The 10,404-nt window shown below is 42.2% G+C and overlaps 1 pseudogene; it reads left to right on the forward strand.

Moving 5' to 3' along the window:
* The first annotated feature begins 253 nt into the window (after positions 1 to 253).
* LOC122470040 lies at positions 254 to 1,050 on the forward strand (annotated as a pseudogene).
* Positions 1,051 to 10,404: the final 9,354 nt, after the last annotated feature.

A 10,404-nucleotide genomic window follows, 5' to 3' on the forward strand; every position in this document is an offset into this window, starting at 1 on the left:
TAATTAATTTATTGAGCAGCAGGCAGAAGTTTTTTAGAGTATTTACAAAGAGAGGACATTCAAAAGTGAATGCCCCTTATTTTTTCAAAACTTTTTAAAAGTTTATTTATTTTGAGACAGAGAGAGGGAGGGAGGGTTAGAGATGGAGAGAGAGAATCCTAAGCAGACTCTGCACTGTCAGTGTGGAGCCGGATGCAGGGCTTGAATCAACGCACTGGGAGATCATGACCTGAGACGAAATCAAGAATCAGACACTTAACCAACTGAGCCAACCAGGCACCCCTAAAAATAAATATTTTAAAAGTAAAAAAATTAAATGAGTCACACATGAGATAAGATCAATTCAATATATTTAGCTAACAAAGAATCAGTACACAGAATACATTGAGAAACAAATCTCAGAAATTAACCAGAAAAAGACAAATAATGCAACAGAAAATTGAACAAAAGCCATCAATGAAGAATTCGCAGATGGGAATGGACGGTGGCCAGCTGGGGACGCAGCTGCCCCAGTGCAATGGCTGATGAGCTAACTGAAGAACAGATTACTGACGTCAAGAAGCCTTCTCCCAATTTGACAAAGATGATCACGGCACCATCGCAACAAAGGAACTTGGAACTTGGAACAGTCAAGAGGTCACTGAGTCAGAACCCAGCAGAAGCTGAATTGCAGGATGTGATCAACAAAGCAGACGTTGACAATAATGGCACCATTGACTTCCCAGAATTTTTGACTGCGATGGCTAGGAAAATGAAAGACACAGACAGTAAAGAAGGAATCGTGAGGCATTCTGAGTCTGACAAGGATGGCACTGGTTACCTCAATGTGCAGAACTACATTTTGTCATGACACACTGGGGAGAAAAACTAACAGATGAAGAAGTAGATGAAATGATCAAGAAGCACCTACTGATGGAGGTGGATAAGCCGACTATGAAGAATTCATACAGATGATGACTGCAGAATGAAGACCTACTTTGAACCTTTTTCTAAGATTTCATTAAAAAAAATTTTTTTTTTAAACGTTTATTTATTTTTGAGACAGAGAGAGACAGAGCATGAACAGGGGAGGGTCAGAGAGAGAGGGAGACACAGAATCTGAAACGGGCTCCAGGCTCTGAGCTGTCAGCACAGAGCCCGACGCGGGGCTCGAACTCACGGACCATGAGATCATGACCTTAGCCGAAGTGGGACGTTTAACCGACTGAGCCACCCAGGCGCCCCTAAGATTTCATTTTTAAGAAATCTCTATACCCAACGTGGGGCTCGAACTTATAACCCTGAGATCGAGAGTCACATGCCTTACCAACTGAGCCAGCGAGGCATCCCCTACTTTCCATTTTTCCCCCTTTCTAGAAGAATCAAATAGAATCTTTTACTTAGATCTTGCAAAAAAAAAAAAATTTTACTCATTCTATTTCTATATACCAAACTGCACGTCAAAAGTACCTTCTGTTCCACACACAAAACCTGCATATATTGGTTGGTGGTTTTGTTCCCTAGAGATTGAGCTACACATCAGTTTCACAGTATAAATACTTGTACTACCTTAATGATAAGGAAGCACTTAGTGGACTCCTTGCAGTTCCATTGGCCAAGGACTGACACACTGTTTGGGCTGCCCAGTTTTTCATGCATGTAGCTTGACAATTGAGCCCAGTCAGGCATTTGTGTTAAAAAATGAAAAAAAAAAAAATTCAAGACCTATTTAAATAGGATCTAGTTCAATTTGTTACTATAAATTGTCATAGCTGGGGGCACCTGGGTGGCTCAGTTGATTAAGCGTCCGACTCTTGGGGTTGGCTCAGTTTATGATCTCACGGTTCGTGGGTTCTAACCCTGTGTTGGGTTCTGTGCTGACAGCGTGGAGCCTGCTTGGGATTCTCTCTCTCCCTCTCTCTCTGCCCCTCCCCTGCTTTCTCTCTCTCTCTCTCTCAAAATAAATAAACATTAAAAAAAATTATAAATTGTCATAGCTCGTTACCTGCAAAAAACCCACTTATTTATAAATAGTTTCCCTCAGGACGTTGTGCAGAAAAATGGGTGCAGGATAAACTGTGTAGACAGAGTAGGATGGTTCTCTGGCCCTTCTGTGTGCCCTGACTCATGGTGACAGTGACACACCCTGGTGGCACGCTGTATGTGTTGGGTTTAGCATTGTCTGAATTATACTAGAGTGAAATGGGTGTCAGGTTATCACCGTTCACAAAAATTTTTAAAAAGAAACCTTTACCAAAGGAGCATCTTCTGACCCTTTATTTTTTTTAATCCTTTCTTTCCTTTTTTTTTTTTTCCTGAGGTGGGGGCAAGTGAGTGAGGGGCAGAGAGAGAGAATCCCATGCAGGCTCTGCACTGCCAGCGTGGAGGTGTGGATCTCAAAGTGGGGCATGAGGTCACTCGAAGTGGGGCTCGACCTCACTCAGTGCAGGGTGTGAACTCACGATGAACTCTGAAATCATGACCTAAGGGAAAGTCAGATGCTTAACAGACTGACCCACCCAGGTGCCCCTGACTCTGTTTTTTAAAACCTGAACCATGACTGGGAGCCAGCAGAGAAGGCTGGGGGTTGTGGACATCAGCACAACCATCAACATTGCTGTTTAAGAAATTACAATTTACATCCATTCCAAATTGCAAATTCTAGTCTCCCCCTCCGATCCCCCTGCAATAAAAGGACTATTAACTTCAAACAAACAAAAGAATTCACAGATGAGGGAACCCACATGCCTGATAAACATGAAAAGATTCTCACCCTCATGATAATCAGAGAAATGCAAATTTGAAACACAAAATCCCTGGGCACCTGGATGGCTCCGTTGGTTAAGCCTCCAACTTCGGCTCAGGTCATGATCTCACAGTTTGTGAGTTCGAGCCCCATGTAGGGCTCTGTGCTGATAATCTGGAGCCTGCTTCAGATTCTGTGTCTCCCTCTCTCTGCCATTCCCCACCCCCCCACCCCCCGCCACTCACAATCTGTCTCTCTCTTAAAAATAAACATTTGAAAAGATTATTAGAATTAAAAAATCCACAAGATCCTAGTTTATGCTCATGAATTAGCAAAAGTTTTGGTTCTGACAATACCAAGTGTTGGTGAGGGTATGGAGCCGCTAGAACTCTCATCGACCCTCGATGGGGGTCCAGCTTTTTTAAGACCAGAGTTTGGTAGGAGGGGGCTGGGTTGAGGATGGGCATCACCTATGGCAGGAACAGTGATTCTTAACTTAGCTCAGGCTGGTTTCCCTCAGCAGAGTGACATGAATGATGGCAGAAACTGAGGTTTTGTGCTTCCATTTTAAAGTCAAATGGTAGGATATAGTACCAAGAACAGTAATGAGACCGACTGTCTATAAATGTAAAGGCGAGCTCTGCTTGGCCCTGCTTCAGTCACAGGCTTTCTTTAGGTATGTTCCCCAGGACACGGGGCTACTGTTATCAGCTCAGGCAGAGTCATGTACCTGCTTCTGTGTTGTTTTTTAAAAAATGTTTATTCATTTATTTTGAGAGAGAGAGACACGTGCATGCATGTGCAGAGGAGGGCAGAGAGAGAGGGAGAGAAGGAATCCCAAGCAGGCTCTGCACTGTCAGCACAGAGCCCAATGCAGGACTCAATCCCATGAATCGTGAGATCATGACCTGAGTCATAATCAGGAGTAAAACACTTAACCAACTGAACCACCCAGGTACCCCTTTACCTGCTCCTTTGACCAGACAGGGCTAGGGCCTTATGTGTGACAGTTACATCCGTACCATCCAGAATCAGGGAGAGGTAGGCTCCCAGAAGGAAAGGAAGGTTTGGGGCAAATTCAAACTCAAATTCAAAACACAGATGTTCATTATAGCATCAAACTAAACATTCTGTTTTGTGATCTTTCTTCCTTTACCCGCAATTACTAATATCACATAAACATTTCTCAGGAAGGGATTTATTTTTAATTTTTTTTTTAAACTGAGCTTGTCAAGAAGGAAAAAGTTTTCCTCTACCCTCTTAGCTTCAGGTACTAGAGGCCTGTGAAGTAAACCAAGAAAAAAAAAAAAAGGCAGGTTAACGGGGAAAAGACACGCATTTTAATTAATATTCACATGCTTGGGAGTTCACAGAAAAGCAGTGAAACTCCAAGAACTGGTTAGACTGGGGATTTATATTCCCTTTTAAGGAAGGAAAGAGGCTTTAGGTTGCAAGGGATGATAAATCATGGGAAAGTGACCAGCAAATATATGGGACAAATAATGGAAGATACTGGTTATTTTCAGTAAGGTGTGTTTATGCAAACTCCTCTCAGTGCCAGCCCCTCATCTACAGTGATAAGAGTCACTCTTTCTGGTGAAAGGGAGGGGAGACACCTTCACAATGGGAAATTTATGCCCTGCTTTTAAGCAAATAAGAAGAGGGCAAGAAACCTTCATGCATCTGTTGATTCTCAGCTGCCTTTAGCTAAAAATAATCCTTATGCCAAAGTGACATATTTTGGGGTGGCATATTCTGATCCCCATCAAGGTACAATTTACAGACAGTAATATTCACCGTTTCTGGTATTTAGTTCTAAGAGTTTTGACAAACAAATTCGCTGGTAACCCAACACCACAACCAAGATAGAGAAAGGTTCACCACACCCCTCCCCCCACCCATGTCACTTTAGTGACATGACCCAAATCTCAAAGAATCAGCAGATCCAGCCTCATGGTCCCCCTTTATAGGCGGGATACCCTGACTGGAGCACCTCCCCACTCCTGGGGTCACCTGGGTGTGGGGACTGAAGGGCCCTCAGAATGATCACGCCCAATGAAAAGAGAGGGTTCCTTCAAACGCAGGAATACTGTACAGAGGAAAGTTATAGCTTCCGTGACAGTCTCCAAGCAAACAGACTTTATGTAAGTAAACTCATGTGAACTGGAGCAGGGCCCTTCTAATCTCTGGGCCAGATTTTCTCACTGGCAAAAGAATGATCAGAAGTCTACACTCGCTTTAAGGGGTATGTCTCTAACATGCATAAATCCTTAAATCTGACAGCCTTTGTGAACTCAGCCTCAGCGAAGCCTCCATGCCTGTGTCTTCTTCCCAAAATGCCCACCGTTCCTTCATTGAGGAGTTATAATTAGAAGAATAAATAATTTTTATGTTAATCATTTGGGGGCCAGATATGATAAGGAGGCATCCTAAAAGGTGAATTTTATGATCAATATCTGGTGTCCAACACAGCCCACTGCCGAGGACCTGTAGCTTGGGAATCACGTACCCCGCACAGCAGGCAGGCGGAAGGAGCCCGGGGTAACATCTGAGCTGGAGGAGGCGCACCTCTCGATCGAGGCCGCCCGGGCACATAGCACCCTCCCCGCAGCTTCATGGTGGCTCTGAGCCCAGCCTGCACTCCCCCCACCCCAGAAGATGCAGTGATTCAGGAGTTCTATGCCTGGCACCCAGCGTTCTGAGGTGTTGGGCAGTGAATCTTTACCGCGTGCAGACCGAGAGCACAGGCAGCAACAGGAAAGCCCCGTAAGAAAATTTAATTGCCACGTGTCCCTAGATTCAGAAGACACTCATCTGCAGCTCTCTCCCAGGGGAGTCGCTTCTGTACCAAACTCATCGAATTTGAATTTGTATCAAACTCATTTGAATTTTTGTTTCAGAGGCTGACCTTTTACTTTTTATTTATTTTTTTAATGTTAATGTTTATTTATTTTTGAGAGAGAGAGAGAGCACCAGCGGGCAGAGGGGCAGAGAGAGAGGGAGACACAGAATCTGAAGCAGGCTCCAGGCTCTGAGCTGTCAGCACAGAGCCAGGAGCCAAAGTCAGACACTTAACCAACTGAGCCACACAGGCGCCCCTAATTTTTATTTTTTTTAAATGTGTATTTATCTATTTTGAGAGAAAGAGAGAGAGAGTATGTGGGGGGGGGGGGTAAGGGCAGAGAGAGAGGGAGAGAGTGAATCCCAAGCGGGCTCTGCACTGTCAGCACAACACAAAGCAGGGCTTAAATCCCCAAACCATGAGATCATGACCTGAGCTGGAATCAAGAGTTGGATGCTTAAGCCACTAAGCCATCCACGTGCCCGGGAGGCTGACCTTTAATAGCCTTGTCTTCACACTCTGTGGTTCTCAAGAAGCTGATGCTAAACACGAGTAAGACTGAATCTTCTCCCCAGAAGTGAGAGAGAAAGACATCTCAACAAGTGGCTCTTCTGCCGTAGGCTGTAATGGAAAGTGGGGCACCTGGGGGGGAAAGATCTCGTTCTATATGGGACATCAGAAAGTACGCTCCATTAAAGGTAGAGGCTTGAGGGGCACCTGGGTGGCTCAGTTGGTTGAGCATCCACTCACTTGATTTCAGCTCAGGTCATGATCTCATGGTTTGTGAGAGCAAGCCCCACGTTGGACTCGGTGCTGACAGCATGGAGGCTGTTTGGGATTCTCTCTTTTCCTCTCTCTTTGGCCCTGCCTGGCTCACATGTGCATTCTCTCTCTCAAAAATAAATAAATAAATGTAAAAGTAGAGACTTGATCTGCTTGTTTTGTTTAGGAGCTTGAGGTTTCCCCAGCTCCTTAAGACAGTGCCCAACATGTGGGAGAGATCTGACAAAAAACTGAACAAAACAAGTGGTATCTGACTTGACTCTTGACCAGTGAGGACTGTTCCAGGCAGGATCAGCATTTGCAAAGGCACAACACGATGAAGACCTTTGGAATTTGCTGCTTTTAAAATGTCTGATGTACTTCCCTTGTTCTTAGCCCCAAACTCAAACCTATGCTGGGAGAAAATCCCATGTTTAAAATGTGATCTCTGGGGGCGCCTAGGTGGCTCAGTCGGTTAAGCGGCCGACTTCAGCTCAGGTCATGATCTCGCGGTCCATGAGTTCGAGCCCCACGTCGGGCTCTGTGCTGACAGCTCACAGCCTGGAGCCTGCTTCAGATTCTGTGTCTCCCTCTCTCTGACCCTCCCCCGTTCATGCTCTGTCTCTCACTGTCTCAAAAATAAATAAACGTTAAAAAAAATTAAAAAATAAAATAAAATAAAATAAAATGTGATCTCTGGTGGTAGTTTGGGCTACAGAATGAGTTCTTCAGGAAGTTAGTAAAACTGATTGTTGGAATGAGTAACTGTTCTGAAATACTCTCTGATTTAGACCTCAAATACTTCTTGCTTTCTGCCTGTCAGATGCATGGTAGGATTGTAATTCTTCACTCCCACTGAAGTGTAGGTGTGGCCACATGACTTACTTTGCCCTCCCAAAATGTAAAAGGGCATAATGGACACTCTAAGAGTCCCTACTCTGCTCAGTAGATGTGTAGCATAAGCAAGAAATGGGCCTTTGTGTTATGAGCCATCACACATCCTCACATTCCATTGGTGAATCTTCACTGAAGCCCTGTGAGGAGGGTGCCATTCCAATTTCCAAATAAGGAAAATGAGGCTTACTCATAGCCAACACGCCTCTGGACCTGTGTTCTCCACTGTGACAGCCACCAGCCACATGTAGCTTCTGAGTACTTGAAATGTGGCTGGTCCAAATTGAGATGTACTAACCAGATTCAAAATGTAAGTGTGAAATACATACCAGATTCAAAAATGGTATGAAATAAAGAATGGGAAATATTGCATTAGTAGTTTATGTTGAGTACATGATGAATTAATATTTTATTATTTATTTATTTAAGATTTTTCATTTTGAAGTAATCTCTGTACCCAACTTGGGGCTCAAACTCACAACCCCAAGATCAAGAGTCACATGTTCCACCAAATGAGCCATCCAGACATCCTGATGAAATATTTTAGACACATTAGGTTAAATAAAATGTTATTAAAATTAGCTTCACCTGTTTATTTTTACTTTTTTCCTCCAATTTTTTATTTAAATTCCAGCTAGTTAACACACATTGCAATGTTAGTTTCATTTTTATTTTTGCTTTTTAAAAATAGGATTACTTAAAAAAAATAAAACTACATAGGTAGCCTGTGTGAGCAGCTTGCACTATATTTCTTTTGGATCCCACTGGTTCACAGGTTACAGACTGAGGAAGCAGAGACTGGAGGCCCTAAATCTAGGGCTCTCTCTGGTCTACAATCCTTTCCCCTCTGGAGCTGTTTTATTTGGTGTTGGTGGTTTAGCTGACAGCTCATCTACATGTATTTATTCACGGATTCATACAACAAATATTTATTGAACAGTTACTGTATGCAAAGCATGTGGGAGAGTGTTATGATTTTGCTCTGCCCAGAACTCCCAGTCCTGCTGAGGATAGAAGTCTTGTGCATGGGAAACTGATAAATGGCCAAGTTGGAAGGTAAACAAGATGCTAAAATAGGAATGCTGTTCAGGAAGGGAAATGTGAACTGCATTGGAGTAATACAAATAATAATAAATAAATAAAGGCCTGTTTGAAGACCATCCTGCTCAGCTTTAAAATGCAATTTGCTCCTTGAACTTTCCTAAGTAATCACAACCTAGGTAAACTAAGTAAGTCTGTGTGTTAACTCATTTCTTCTGCTCCTCTGCTTGCTGATACTTTAAGAAGTCCATCTGTGCACTTTATATATTATTTATTTTTATTATTAAAGTGTAGTTGACATACAAAGTTATATGAGTTTCAGATGCACAACACAGAGATTCAACAATTCTATACATCACTGAATGCTCAAAGTCTGTGTACTTTATTATTTATTTACTTAAATTTATTTTTTAAATTTATATCCAAATTAGTTAGCATATAGTGCAACAATGATTTCAGGAATAGATTCCTTAATGCCCCTTACCCATTTAGCCCATCCCCCCTCCCACAACCCCTCCAGTAACCCTGTTTGTTCTCCAACAGTCTCTTCTGTTTTGTCCCCCTCCCTGTCTTTATATTATTTTTGTTTCCCTTCCCTTGTGTTCATCTGTTTTGTCTTTAAAGTCCTCATATGAGTGAAGTCATATGATTTTTGTCTTTCTCTGACTGACTAATTTCATTTAGCATAATACCCTCCAGTGCCATTCACGTAGTTGCAAATGGCAAGATTTCATTCTTTTTGATTGCCGAGTAATACTCCATTGCATATATATATACCACATCTTCTTTATCCATTCATCCATCGATGGACATTTAGGCTCTTTGCATACTTTGGCTATTGTTGATAGTGCTGCCATAAACATGGGGGTACATGTGTCCCTTTGAAATAGCATACCTGTATCCCTTGGATAAATGCCTAGTAGTGCAATTGCTGGGCCATAGGCCAATTCTATTTTTAATTTTTTGAGGAACTCCCATACTGTTTTCCAGAGTGGCTGCACCAGGTTGCATTCCCACCAGCAGTGCAAAAGAGATCCTCTTTCTCCGCATCCTCGCCAACATCTGTTGTTGCCTTGAGTTGTTAATGTTAGCCATTCTGACAGGTGTGAGGTGCTATCTCATTGTGGTTTTGATTTGTATTTCCCTGATGATGAATGACGTTGAGCATTTTTTTCAACGGTTGGCCATCTGGATGTCTTCTTTGGAGAAGTGTCTGTTCGTGTGTCAGTTGGCCATCTGGATGTCTTCTTTGGAGAAGTGTCTGTTCGTGTCTTTTGCCCATTTCTTCACTGGATTATTTGTTTTTTGGGTGTTGAGTTTGATAAGTTCTTTATAGATTTTGGATAGTAACCCTTTATCTGATATGTTGTTTGCAAATATGTTCTCCCATTCTGTCGGTTGCCTTTTAGTTTTGCTGATTGTTTCCTTCACTGTGCAGAAGGTTTTTATTTTGATGAGGTCCCAATAGTTCATTTTTGCTTTTGTTTCCCTTGCCTCTGAAGATGTGTTGAGGAAGAAGTTGCTACTGCTGAGATCAAAGAGGTTTTTGCCTGCTTTCTCCTCGAGGATTTTGATGGCTTCCTGTCTTATATTTAGGTCTTTCATCCATTTTGAGTTTGTTTTTGTGTTTTTGTGTTTTTGGAGAGATTTTTGATTTCTAATGCAATTTCTTTACTGCTTATGGGTCTGTTCAAATTTTCTATTTTTTCCCGTTTCAGTTTTGATAGTGTATATGTTTCTAGGAATTTGTCCATTTCTTTCAGATTGCCCATTTTATTGGCATATAATTGCTCATAATATTCTCTTATTATTGTTTTTATTTCTGCTGTGTTGGTTGTGATCTCTCCTCTTTCATTCTTGATTATATTTATTTGGGTCCTTTCCTTTTACTTTGTGATCAAACTGGCAAGGGGTTTGTCAATTTTGTTAATTCTTTCAAAGAACCAGCTTTCAAACAACCATTGATCTGTTCTACTATTTTTTGTTGTTGTTGTTGTTGTTGTTGTTGTTTCGATAGCATTAATTTTTGCTCTAAACTTTATTATTTCCTGTCTTCTGCTGGTTTGGGGTCTTGTTTGCTGTTCGTTCTCCAGCTCTTTAAGGCGTAAGGTTAGGTTGTGTATCTGAGATCTTTCTTCCT

The sequence above is a fragment of the Prionailurus bengalensis genome, chromosome D3 (genome assembly GCF_016509475.1).
Source record: "Prionailurus bengalensis isolate Pbe53 chromosome D3, Fcat_Pben_1.1_paternal_pri, whole genome shotgun sequence".
Taxonomy (NCBI): domain Eukaryota; kingdom Metazoa; phylum Chordata; class Mammalia; order Carnivora; family Felidae; genus Prionailurus; species Prionailurus bengalensis.